Here is a 13,418-nt window from a genome sequence, read left to right as displayed (position 1 = left end):
CTGTGGTCTCGACACAGGTCTACAAAATTGAAAATTCCAACATCAATATTGACAAGGCATTAACTTGTGGGCTTGAGACGCATACTTAATAAGTTTAAGCCTGGCATCACAAGGAAGAAAATTGTGTCTTGTACAATGACAATTAAAGCGCCATTCATATTGCAAAGAATTTATTCTTTCACTCAAGGAAAAATTACATTGAGGTGAGGTATCACTTCATAAGTACTCTTTTGAAAGAGGGACAACTAAAGCTAGGAAAGTGAGAATCCTACCAACATGTTTACAAAGGTGGTCAACAAGAATAAGTTGAGTTGTTTTCCATCTTCGATCGACATTCAAGGATAAAAAGCTAGGATGGAAAGCAGTCACACGTTTGGTGTGGAGATGAGTCTCCAAGTGGGAGATTGTTAAGTATGCAGCCTAGTTTACCCCTTGTATTTTTAGTATTTAAAGAGCACATTTGTAAGGTCCTTGTTATGAGGAGAAGCCATCATGCGTGAGGAACATCACTTGACAAAAAACCAAAAATTCACGGCCATCATCTGAATATTCCTTTTCATCAAAATATAATGCTCGTATGGCGGCCAAAAAGTGATCGAAAAACGGCCATTTGGTTGGTGGATGGCGGATGGTCGGAAGTCAATGGCCGATGGAGGATTTCAAGGTGACCTTGTCTTCTCAAGGGGGGTCATAGCTCGGTGCATAATTGAAGAGTCCAATTTGGACTTGTATACACAAGGGCGGATACACACAACTGACTCTTGTGAGAGAGGGCAATCATTTTGGCCTATAAAAGGAGGCCTCTTCTACACACAAAACACATTGTGGTGCATTGTGAAGTTGATGTGAGGTGCTGAGAGTGAAGCAAGGTGGGAGCTCCATTAAGGGTATAATCCCTTTGTAACCTATTTCTATTTTAAATTACTAAATCCATTGAGTGCATACTTTCCTGTAGACGTAGCCCACATATATCATGGGTGCTCTCTCTATTTAGCTACTCTAGAATCTCTCGTGTGTGAAATTGTCTCTTCCATTAAGTAAGCATCTCTATTATGTACTTAGATATGCCCTATTTCCTAACAATACTGACATATGTAGGCAAGTTCTGTACTTAAGTTCAAGCCTCTTCCCATTGTTTGCCACAAGGATATCATGAGGCTAGTATTACACCCTAGTGCTACAATAGAAAATGTAAATGAGGTTCAAACTTGAGTTTGAGCCTAAAGGTGTTATTATATGCCGAGATAGAGTTCGTGAGAGAGAGAGAAAGAGTGCTGAGAGAGAGAGAGATGAGCGCGAGCTCAGACACAAGAGGAGCCATTTTTAGAGAGAGAGAGAGAGGGGGGGGGGGGGGGCTGAGCGATACAGAAATCTCGGCAAGAGCTCTATGAGAGAGAGATAGAGAGGAGCTAGATAGAGCTCCAAGAGAGATCTCAGAGACAAAGAAATCTCAGACAGGTTGTAGCGAGAAAGAAGCGGCGGACAATAATCCAGCATTCAGCAGTAAATTATATTTAGTCTCATTAATTGTGGTACGTTAGGAGACTTAATTGACGTACCTTAGGAGAGTGATATTCTTTTTGAGATTTGAAGCACTTTTAAAACACCCACTTTTAAGCGCAAAAAAGCAATGTCCTTGACATTACTTTCCAGGCCACCTATACATGCTTTCACCCTTAATTGTATTGACTAGCTATCTGGCTTCTCCAACATGCCTGAGGGATTTTCTTTTCATATTAATGTGATCCAATTTAACCAAGAAGGTGAATTTATGAAACACGCCAAAAATCTATCGTAGCATCGCCCAGATCTGCCACCACCAATGGTGGGGTGCCCACCATCCTGGAACTAGTCTGGGCCAGTGCGGATTGGTTTGGACTAGTTTAACCAAGGCCATTAGGGGATAGCAGCTGGAGTTTATTGAAAAAATATGTGAATCAAGAGAGATAAACGTCAAGGGGAGTCTAAGATGTCAAACTAACTTAGGGAAAGAGAAGCAAGGGGTGCGTCGACTCTGGGTAACCCATGGGGAGGGGTGCAATGCTTGTGATGTAGCCTTGCAACTTGCAATTGAGCTTGTAGAGATTTTTTGTTGAAATTTATGTATCAGTGATCCTTACAACTTGATGTGTTGGGACATGTGATTACACATATAGTACCTTCCACCTAAGGTGAGGGACTGGATTCCAAGGAATCTAGTGGAGAAACGAATGACAAGATAATAGGGATACCCAAATGGAGATTATTTAACTTTCTATAGGTAGCTAGAGCTTATTTTTAAAAATAAAAAAAAAACATAAAACTTATGCTCAAACCAGTCCGCGCCGACGCTGACTGGTTTCAACAGGTTCACATGGTCTTGAGAGTCCCCTTCCTTGTTATAGGCGAAAACGCTGCATGGCGAGCCAGTAGGGTAGTTAACATGCTCAAACCAGTCCGTGCCGGCACGGACTGGTTTCGAGAGGTTCACAAAGGCCTTCTATGTCATAGGAAAAATAAGCTGCTATCGGTGAAAAAAGTTGTCGGATGAGCAAGACCAGCGTCTGCAACCATTGCCTTCGTCGTCTCCTCCCGAGCTACAGAGATAGCATCAAGATGCAATAGATGGAACACGGGAAATGCTTATGGAAATTTCATAGGCCGATGCGCCCCTTCCATTTTCCTTATGAAGTTGACGAAATCTGCTCTATTATGTATGATTTTATGAATTTGTCTGATCTGCTACACCTTACTAGCAAACGAAAAACACGCCTCATCAGCGAGCAAGGAGCTGGAGATGGAGGGTATGCTTGCCTTATGTGAGAAATGGAGAGGGTGAGAGGGATCCCATACAGTCAGCAAGTGTCCCCATTGTTGTGCCTGCTCATGGTGTAGGGCAGTCCTACGCAGCCCGTCCCCTTGCCATCCTCCTACCCACCACCTTCTGAAGGATGGGAAACTTTTGCCGTAGACATGCTATTGTAGACGCATGAGCCGGTGAGGGTTCATGATGTTGTTTTGTGAAACCTATCGAAACCAGTCCGTGCTGGTGCGGAATGGTTCCAACACATTTAGCATAATATACAACTTAACAAAATCACCATTGAAACATGAGCACGAATTCACCCCATGTATAGGAGGAAGTGGTAGTAGCAGGAGGTCAAGGAGCTCAAAGTTGGGACCATTTTCAAATTGCCTTAGTTCATGGGCATACAAACCCTTGTGAAAGCACCCCACTCAAGATATCTTTTGTTCGCATGTACAATAAGAAATGAGATTGGAAAGAAGCTCTTCCGCTTCTAGCCCCATTGCAATATTATATTGGCTATGGCGTCAAGAGTGGCTAAAAAAAGCGTGAAGAGAGAACTTATGGGGAGGAAGACGAAGTGAGACCCCATAGCAAGTCCTCTTATGAAGTGTGGTGGGTGATAATAAGGGCCTCGAGCTCCACATAACCTTATAAGAGATGATGGACCTCTTGATGCTTGATAGATGAGTGCAATACCTAAACTTGAAGAATGGTTTTCTCAATCATGCATCAGGAGCATCTCTTCTGATGACATAAGGCTCAAACACCTAAGAGCTTGGAGGCATGTAGGCTACTTCACCAATAGGAGTATTGGGAGCAGCAAGAGCATGGCATGCTAAGCAGGTAGCACCTAAAAGGGGTAGGGGCTGTGACAATAGGTTTTGCAACAGTCAAGTTTCCAAGGAAGACCTCAATGAGGGTTGCATCACCATCAACAACGGTATCTACAACATGGCATGTCGAGGAGGGTCAAGAAAATCTACATGCAAGAAGGGTCCCCACATTAAGAGAAGAGCAAGGCATGGTTTGAGCAGGCATGCGACCAGTGGCCTTGAAATTGGGATACCCTACCACGTAAGAGCATTCATAGAAGGCTTGGCACGCTCGTTTGCAGAAAGGCATGGTGGGATCACTCCTCTCACAGGTGTGTCAGGATCATTGTAGGTTATTATTGTGATGACACCATCATAGACTGAAGAGGAAGAATGAGAGAAGAGAGAGAAAGTGCAAGAGCAAACATGCAGAGGTCCATCCACATTATGGATACCTTTATGACCATACCTTTTTTGATGTTTTTTATGTATCCATAATCAATCACTTTGCATATACTGCTATGAGTTGGGATTTTGTTAGGGCCTCAACGTGTAAAGAGGTTTGGGATTTTGAAGCCTTCGCTATTTTATGGTAATTTTGTGTTGAGATGCTAGTTGAATATAGTATGACATGATTATTTTCTCCAATATACCTTGCTCTCACATCAATTGTCAAGGGTGTTGCTCATATTTGCTCGAAACCTAGCTTTGCTCGTTGATTGGAAAGCCTCCAATTGATACATTGTAGATAGTATACCGATATCATATACTGTGTGAGTTAGCATACAATATATGCTAGTTAGCATATATTGTATGCTAGTTCTCTTTATGCTAGCTAGCACACACTTTGTAGAAGCTTGTTATTATACGATTAGCATATACGGTGCTAGTTAGCATATATTTTTTGCTAGTTAGCACACACTATGTAGAAGCTTGTTAGTAAACAATTAGCATATAGTGTGATAGTAGCATATAATGTATGGTAGTGAGTATCCAATTACCATATATTGTGCTAGTTAGCATACACTATATGATAGTTAGCATATATTGTATGCTAGTTAGAATTGATACACTGTGGATAGTATACAGTTATTATATATTGTGCGAGTTAGCATATAGTATATGCTAGTTGGCATATGTTGTATGCTAGTTCGCTTTATGCTAGCGAACACACACTTTGTAGAATCTTGTTAGTATACTATTAGCATATACTGTGGTAGCAGTAAGCATACACAAGATACAAAATAGAATAGAAGACCATGACGCTGATGTCAAAAACCGAATGGCATGCTGTTATAAATTGCTTCATAATCTTTGGGGGTGATGTGTAACTTTTCCTTCTCCTTTGCATGTGTTCCATGGGTATGTTGATACAACATACAAGATTTGAAAGTATGTGAACAATAGGTTGATTGTAGTCTAGTTTGAAGGTGTATGCATCCACTTGATCGTAATATAGTCCTTGCATGACATAAGAGCCTTTGTCAATTACGTTGTTCCACTCATCAATGAAACCCTATTTTGCCTTTTCTTTTACTGCAATGCACTTTACCAAGTAAAAGGCTACAGTCTCATCATTGGTTGTAGCATCTGGATTCACTACAAAAGTGTCACCAACACACGAAGCACTACTTAATGCATCATGGTGGCCTTCATACACAAATTTTCCATATCCAATGATTTTTCCTTCAAGGGCATCATTAGTTGGAGTGTCTTCTTCATCCTCAACTTCATCCGATAATGGCATCAGAATGTGGTAATCCAAAGATTGCACATGAGATTTGTTAGTGCAGCGATTACAACTATGGTTCATACATGCATCACAAAAGCATGCCAATGATCTTGTGTCAATGGTAGTTGCATCCTTCTGCTTGTGACTGCGGAAAGCATGCAAGGTTCGAGACTTCTCAATCGTGGCACAATTCCATTTAACCTCCTTGTTTACATTACCTACTTTGATCTCCCAAAACACACAGGAACATTCCCATTCGTTTAGAGGATATGATGTTGCTGCTCCCTTTGATAGGTTGGCTTGGCAATAGGAAACCACATCTACAACACACTTTAAAGTGGCTCCATTAGGCTTCAGCTATTCATGTGTCCATGTTCTTTTGACAACTATGCCTGCACCGTCATGCTCTCCCTTGCCATGTCCTGATCCAAAGAAGAACCATCTCATCTCCATTCTTGTCAGTCCAGCATACCTGCAACAAAATAGAAAGGCCTAGTAGCCTTAAATTGTGAGGCAGCACCATCTGACCAGACCCCATGAAGTTTTGGAGTGACACCTTCTCTCTATAACCAGCCACAATGTAGCATAAAACAATGTTGGACAAACAATGTGTCATGTACTTTGTCATCTGATATGAAGAAGTGGATTGTCTTGACTAATTTCCCTTCCCTGCGGTAGTATGTTATGTGCACAAAAATGTTTACTTGACTGGAGTGCCAATGCATGGATTGAATCTCATTTTCCTCCTTGAATGCATAGTTTTCTGCAAAGTCTACAACCAACACTATTAGGAGACGAGTATATTGCATCCATTATCGTTGTCTATGTTCTACTGTCCTACCTACAACTTATCTCAACATGGAGATCTTGGTTTCTAGGTCCACCACTTGTCCAAGTTAATGTAAAAGTGACTCAAGGTTCACAACTTGTGAAAGCAAGGATCCATTGAGGAATACAATCCACTTGGCTATTTTTCCTTAATTTACTGCATGTGACATTCAAGCAAGGTCCACTTCTAATCTATAACTTCTTAATTTGAGGCATGGGGCATACATAAAAGATGTAGCATATTCTCTATTGCCTCATAGGAAGGTTGGTTTCAAGGTGCACTTATCCAGGCTAGCCTATCCATTAGGGCCAATTTGGATGAAATAAGGGCTGTTTAGGGTTTCTCTATTCTTGATCTAAGGGTCAAGGAGGAGCCACATTTCCAAAAGTATGGCACTTTTGTACACGTGTCAAGATCTCCTTCACTTGCTTTTGGAATATTTTGCACTATTTTAGCCATAACTTTTTCATATGAACTCCAAATCTAGAGCTCAAATGGTCCATGGGTGGTGCTTGATGAGCTCTATCCAATGAGTACCCATGTTGAATAGTTTTGGTAAGATCTTCATGGTCTTTTTTAGGTTGCCCCTTTTCAGATCCTTACACAACCCTTTTTTAATCCAAATTAGCCCTAATGCTTGGAGAAATGATGGATCTTGCTTCTCTCCTTGTTTCAATGGAGACTAGCTTGGACAAGTGGTGGACCTTTGCTTCTCTCTATGTTTCAATAGACTTAGCTTGGACAAGTGGTGACCTTGGAACAAAACCCCCATGTAAAACATATCATGGGTATTCCAAGTGATTAGAAAGATTACCATTTAAGATATAACCTTATAGGTTGGACAACTGGAGCCTGGCTTGGAGAAATGGTGGACCTTTGATTCTCTCCATGTTTCAATGGAGCCTATCTTGGAGAAATGGTGGAGCTTGCTTCTGTCCATGTTTCAATGGAGCCTAGCTTGTACAATTGGTGGACCTTTGCTTCTCTCTATGTTTCAATAGAGTTAGCTTAGACACGTGGTGGATCTTCAAACTAAACCAACTATTATCAATGTTTCCTAGCTTTGACAAGTGGTGGAGTGTTTCTCCTCTCCATGTTTCAATGGATCTTAGCTTGGACAAGTGTTGGACCTTAAAACAAAAACCCCATGTACAACATAGCATGAATTTTCTAGATTTCAATGGAGTCTAGCTTTAACAAATGGTGGAGCTTGCCTTCATCCATGTTTCAATGAAACTAGCTTGGACAAGTGGTGGACCTTGTAACAAACCCCCCCATGTACAACATATCATTGGTTTTCTAAGTGATGGGAAACAATACCATTCAAGATATAAACTTATAGCTTGGATAAGTAGTTGACTTTAAAACCAAATTCATCATAATACAATGAAATACAGGTCAGCCAATTCCTAAATCTTGAGACCAAACCTCCCATGCTATAAGAGATAATATATTGGATAAGTGGTGGACCTTCTATTATTTTCCCATGCCTAGTTTAGACAACCGGTACACTTTGCAGCTATAAAGGTTGGACGAGTGGTGGAGCCTTGTTTCTATCCATGTTTTAATGGATCCTAGCTTGGACAAGTGGTGGACATTGGAAAAAAGCTTCCATGTACAACATATATGAGGCTTTCCATGTTTTAATGGAACCTATCTTGGACAAATGGTGAAGCTTGCTTCTCTCCATGTTGATTTTGTAACTACCTTAGACAAGTGGTGGAGCTTTTCTTTTCTACTCTTCATAATAAAATGAAGTATAGGTTGGTTACATGGTGAATCTTAAGGCCAAACCTCCCATTTTACTAGAGATGATAGGTTGGACAAGTGGATCAACCTTCTATCATTTCTCCATGACTATATTGGACAATTAGTAGACCTAACATCTCTCTATGTTGTCTAGAGATGAGCTTGGACAAGTGATGGACCCTGCTTCTCTCTTCCCTTGGTTTACTAGTTTGAAGACTCAGTATATATACTTTCTTAGATCTAGCTTGAACAAGTGGTGGACCTTGTATCCACAATCTTAATTCATTACAAAAAAGTATATGAAAAAATAACATAGGAATCTTGGTTTGAAGGTCAAGCAATTAGGTTCTAAATACACATAATAATATATTTTCCACCCATAAGAAAAGAAAGTTAAATATCTTATTACCAAATTGACAAAGGTAATGTTCAAGAATTCTAGCTTTGCATCTTGTCAGATCTAAATCTTCATCAAGGCGACATGCATGTATACATCAACTTTCAAGCCATTCAAGAATACATGCACTTAGATTCCATAGTTTTCTTTTCAAAGTCTTTTAGGTTCTAAAACTCTTTCACATAAAGTATGTAATGACAAAATTCTTGAAGCAAACATTTGTGCCTAAGAAAAAGACCCCTCTCACATATTTAAAGTCCATGAATTCTCTGATCCACACTTACAAGTTTTATTTTGACAGCAAACATCAATTCTCTCATAGTTACAAATAAATGCAACCTCGATATATGAATTGACAAAAAATGAATTTCTTTTACTATATGACCCAACATAGGCCCCAATCAAATAAAAAATGAGTCCCCAAAAATTTGGGTGCACTCTAGCAATACATCAAAGTCCCCTTACAATAGGATGCACTCCAATAGTACATTGAAGTCCCCTTAAAGTAGGGTGCACTCCATTGAAGTGTTCATAAAATTGACACACCTTTGTTTTTTTTTTTTTAAAGACTATATCAAATTATACAAATGTTGAAAGATACACACTAGAATAAAAAAAGCATCTTATGACCATATTTATTCAATGCTTTCGTGTTGACAAGTACACACCAAGGACATAATTTGTCTCAGAATCACTATATTGATTTACAATTGTGTTGTATGTATAGACTCTCTTATCTCTTGCATACAACCATCCTACCAACCATGGAATTATGGTTCTCTGCAAGAAGTTTTGAAGTTGCTCAGAAGTTTGCCTCCACATCTTTGGAAATATAAGATATGTCACTGGCATGTTCCACATCACCCTATATGGAGTGTCATCAAAATTTAAGGTATTGTTTGCATCCAAATCCTCAAATATCTTCCAAATATCACTCAAATTTTTGTGATAAACCCTTGTAAATCCTAACATGATATTTGGATTTTGGCAATTTTTGTTACTCATAAACACCTTGAACTTGGTGTATTGCTCAGGAAAATATTTTTGTGTGATGCGTTGCACCCTTGTTAAGTTATAGCAACTCCATATCCATAGCTCAAAGTATTCAGCACAAAAATCCAAAAAACTTTGTGCGTCTAGTCGCACCACATGATAAAATTCATCTTTATCCTCCACAAGTCGCATGTGTTGAGCCCAAGATGGCATAGAATCTCCATGTTTCATTTCAATTGTCTTGAGAAGTAACCCCTCTAGATCCAAGATAAGTACTCTTTTGATATCCTTGAAAGCAAGTGGTAGGTGATAAGGAGGTGATTCATTCCTTGGACAAAGTCTTGGAGGAGGTTGGATGGGTAATTCAATAGTTTTATTCAATTTATGCCAGCATATAGCCAATCCATTTTTCTGTAATGATTCTGAAATTAAAGAACAAGAACACTTAATGCAAACACAACAATAGACATGAGTTTTACATTGTCTACCCTAAGGTTTTATTAGATACCAAAATACATCTATGATCTACTCATTAATAGAAAGAAAGTCAAATTAAAATCCTGACTCTTTTTTATGCTACACTCTCTCTTAGTCTCAATACCATGGAGTTCAACTAGACTTAAGTCAACTAATAACTACTACTTGTTGTTAAAGGTATGCTTGAAGTGCATAAGGCTTAACCAATGCTCTAGTGTAGAATGGGTATTTAGGTCTCAAGGTCTACCACTTATCCAAGTACCACTTATCCAAGCAAAGATCCATTTAGATATGGAAACCCAATTTTTCTTAATATAATGATATAGAGTGGACAAGTGGCGAATCCTAAGACCAAACCACTCATGCTACTAGGGATAATAGGTTGGACAAGTGGTGGACCTTGAATGTAAACCCCCCATGTACAAAGTATCATGGGTTTTGGGTATTTCAATGGACTCTAGCATTTTGGAGACATGGTGGAGCTTAATTCTCTCCATGTTTCAATGGAATCTATCTTGGATAAATGGTGGAGAATCATTCTCTCCATGTTTCAATGGAGCCTAGCTTGGACAAGTGGTGGACGTTTGTTTCTCTCTATGTTTGAACAGATTTAGCTAGGACAAGTGGTGGACCTTGGAACAAAACCCCCATGTAAAACATATCATGGACATTACAAGTGGTGAGAAAAAATACCATTCAATATATAACCTTATAGGTTGGACAAGTGGTGGACCTTAACACCCAATTATTATTAATATAATGACATAGAGTGGACAAGTGGTGAATCTTGCGACCAAACCTATTACGAAAAGTAGGTTGGACAAGTGTTGGACCTTGAATGCAAACCACCCATGTTGAAAATATTACTCATGCTACTAGGAATAATTTGGTATTAAGGTCCATGTTTCAATGGAGCCTTAGCTTTGACAAGTGGTGGACCTTTGTTTCTCTCTATGTTTCAATAGAATTAGCTTGGACAACTAGTGAACCTTGGAACAAAACCCCCATGTAAATCATGTCATGGGCATTACAAGTGGTGCGAAAAAATACCATTCAAGGTATAACCTTATAGGCTAGACAAGTGGTGGACCTTAGCATCCAATTCCTCTTGATATAATGACATAGAGTGGAAAAGTGGTGAATCATGAGACCAAACCTACTAGGGATAATAGGTTGGACAAGTGGTTGACCTTGAATGTAAATCCCCCATGTACAAAATATCATGGGTTTTGCGTATTTCAATGGAGCTTAGCATCTTGGAGACATGGTAGAACTTACTTCTCTCCATGTTTTAATGGAGCCTATCTAGGAGAAATGGTGGAGGTTCCTTCTCTCCATGTTTCAATGGAGCCTAGCTTGGACAAGTCGTGGAACTTTGTTTCTCTCTATGTTTGAATATGGTTAGCTTGGACAAGTGGTGGATCTTGGAATGAAACTCCCATTTAAAACATATCATGGGCATTTCAAGCGGCGAGAAAGGATACCATTTAAGATATAACCTTATAGATTGGACAAGTGGTGGACCTAAACACATTGTTCTTCTTAATATAATGACATAGAGTGTACAAGTAGTGAATCTTGAAACCAAACCACTCATGCTACTAGGGATAATAGGTTAAACAAGTGGTGGGCCTTGAAATAAAACCCCCTAGAGTTTTTCAATAGAGCCTAGCTTGGAAACATGGTAAAGCTTGCTTCTCTCCATGTTTCAATGCAGCCTATCTTGGATAAATGGTGGATCATCATTCTCTCCATGTTTCAATGGAGCCTAGCTTGGACAAGTGGTGGAACTTTGTTTCTCTCTATGTTTGAATAGAGTCATCTTGGAAAAGTGGTGGACCTTGGAACAAAACCCCCATGTAAAACATATCATGGGCATTTCAAGTGGTGAGAAAAAATACCATTCAATATATAACCTTATAGGTTGGACAAGTGGTGGACCTTAACACCCAATTAGGCTTAATATAATGACATAGAGTGGATAAGTGGTGAACTTGAGACTAAAACTACTAGGGAAAATAGGTTGGACAAGTGGTGGACCTTGAATGTAAACCCCCCATGTACAAAATATCACTCATGCTACTAGAAATAATTTGGTATTAAGGTCCATGTTTTAATGTAGCCTAGCTTGGAAAAGTGGTGGACCTTTGTTTCTCTCTATGTTTCAATAGAGTTAGCTTGGACAAGTGGTGGACCTTGGAACAAAACCCCCATGTAAATCATGTCATGGACATTACAAGTGGTGAGAAACAATACAATTCAAGCTATAACATTATAGGTTGGACAAGTGGTGGACCTTAACACCCAATTTCTCTTAATATAATGACATAGAGTGGACAAGTGGTGAATCATGAGACCAAACCTACTAGGGATAATAGGTTGGACAAATGGTGGACCTTGAATGTAAACCACCCATGTACAGAATATCATGGGTATTGGGTATTTCAATGGAGCCTAGCAACTTGGAGACATGGTGGAGCTTACTTCTCTCCATGTTTCAATGGAGCCTATCTAGGAGAAACAGTGGAGGTTCCTTCTCTCCATGTTTCAATGAGCCTAGCTTGGACAAGTGGTGGACCTTTCTTTCTCTATATGTTTTAATAGAGTTAGCTTGGACAAGTGGTGGACCTTGGAATGAAACCCCCATGTAAAACATATCATGGACATTTCAAGTGGTGAGAAAGGATACCATTTAAAATATAACCTTATAGGTTGGACAAGTGGTGGACCTTAACACATAGTTCTTCTTATATATATATATATATATATATATATATATATGGAGAGAGAGAGAGAGTGTGTGTGTGAGACTTGTCATGTTTCCTGATGAATAGGATTAAGGTCCAGTAGGCAGAAGAGGCTGAAACCGGACCCAGAGCTTGTGCCAGGATTTCAACCTTTGCAGGCTCAGTTGCTTAATGTTTCTGCCAAAAGAACTATTGACTTTTGTCAAGACATATCTGAAGAAGAGTCAATTGGTGAAGATCAATCAGAGAGGTCACCAGGCCAAGAGGATCCCTCACCCTACAAGGCTCCCTCACCCTGTACAGTACTTGTCAAGAAAAATACAAGAAAGAGGAATATAGACTTCTCAGATGATGCAGATGTGCTAGAAAGTAGTCCCTGTGAAACTAAATGTAAAGCCAAAGAGGATGTGTCTTCTCTAGAAGGCCCAACTGCAACTGATGAGAGGCTGTTTGATTTTGTAGCATCTTGTGGTGCTGGGGACAAGTTTGATCTAGTTCATTCTATGTTTAATCCAAAGTTTGACATGGAAGACCTGTTAGCTCAGCACAGTAATTTCTTGCAGTCCTACAGAGATAAGTTTGAAGTGATGGTGCAGGTAGAGAGGGTTGTTCTGCCCACTATGACTCTTGTGCATTTAAATGACTGTGGTGGAAAGGGACAGGGACTGAAGAAGTATAGGGAATAACCACCTTCTTGCCGACATTCAGCTTGCCCTTTGCACCAAAAAGAATGCAAACTCATTCAGGAAGCCTTTGGCTTTATGATTTACCTGAACAGCCTGTTTGGATTCGTCATGCAGAATCCTGATGAGGTGTTAGAGGAGTAGGATGCAGCACCAGATGAAGAATGCGAGGAGACAACTCATATACAAGAAGTCAAGGAGGTTGAAGATA

This window comes from Adiantum capillus-veneris, chromosome 28 (assembly GCF_014529385.1).
Source record: "Adiantum capillus-veneris isolate H3 chromosome 28, ASM1452938v2, whole genome shotgun sequence".
Classification (NCBI taxonomy): Eukaryota; Viridiplantae; Streptophyta; class Polypodiopsida; order Polypodiales; family Pteridaceae; genus Adiantum; species Adiantum capillus-veneris.
The sequence above is the reverse complement of the archived record's forward strand: the minus strand, read 5'-3'. Positions refer to the sequence as shown.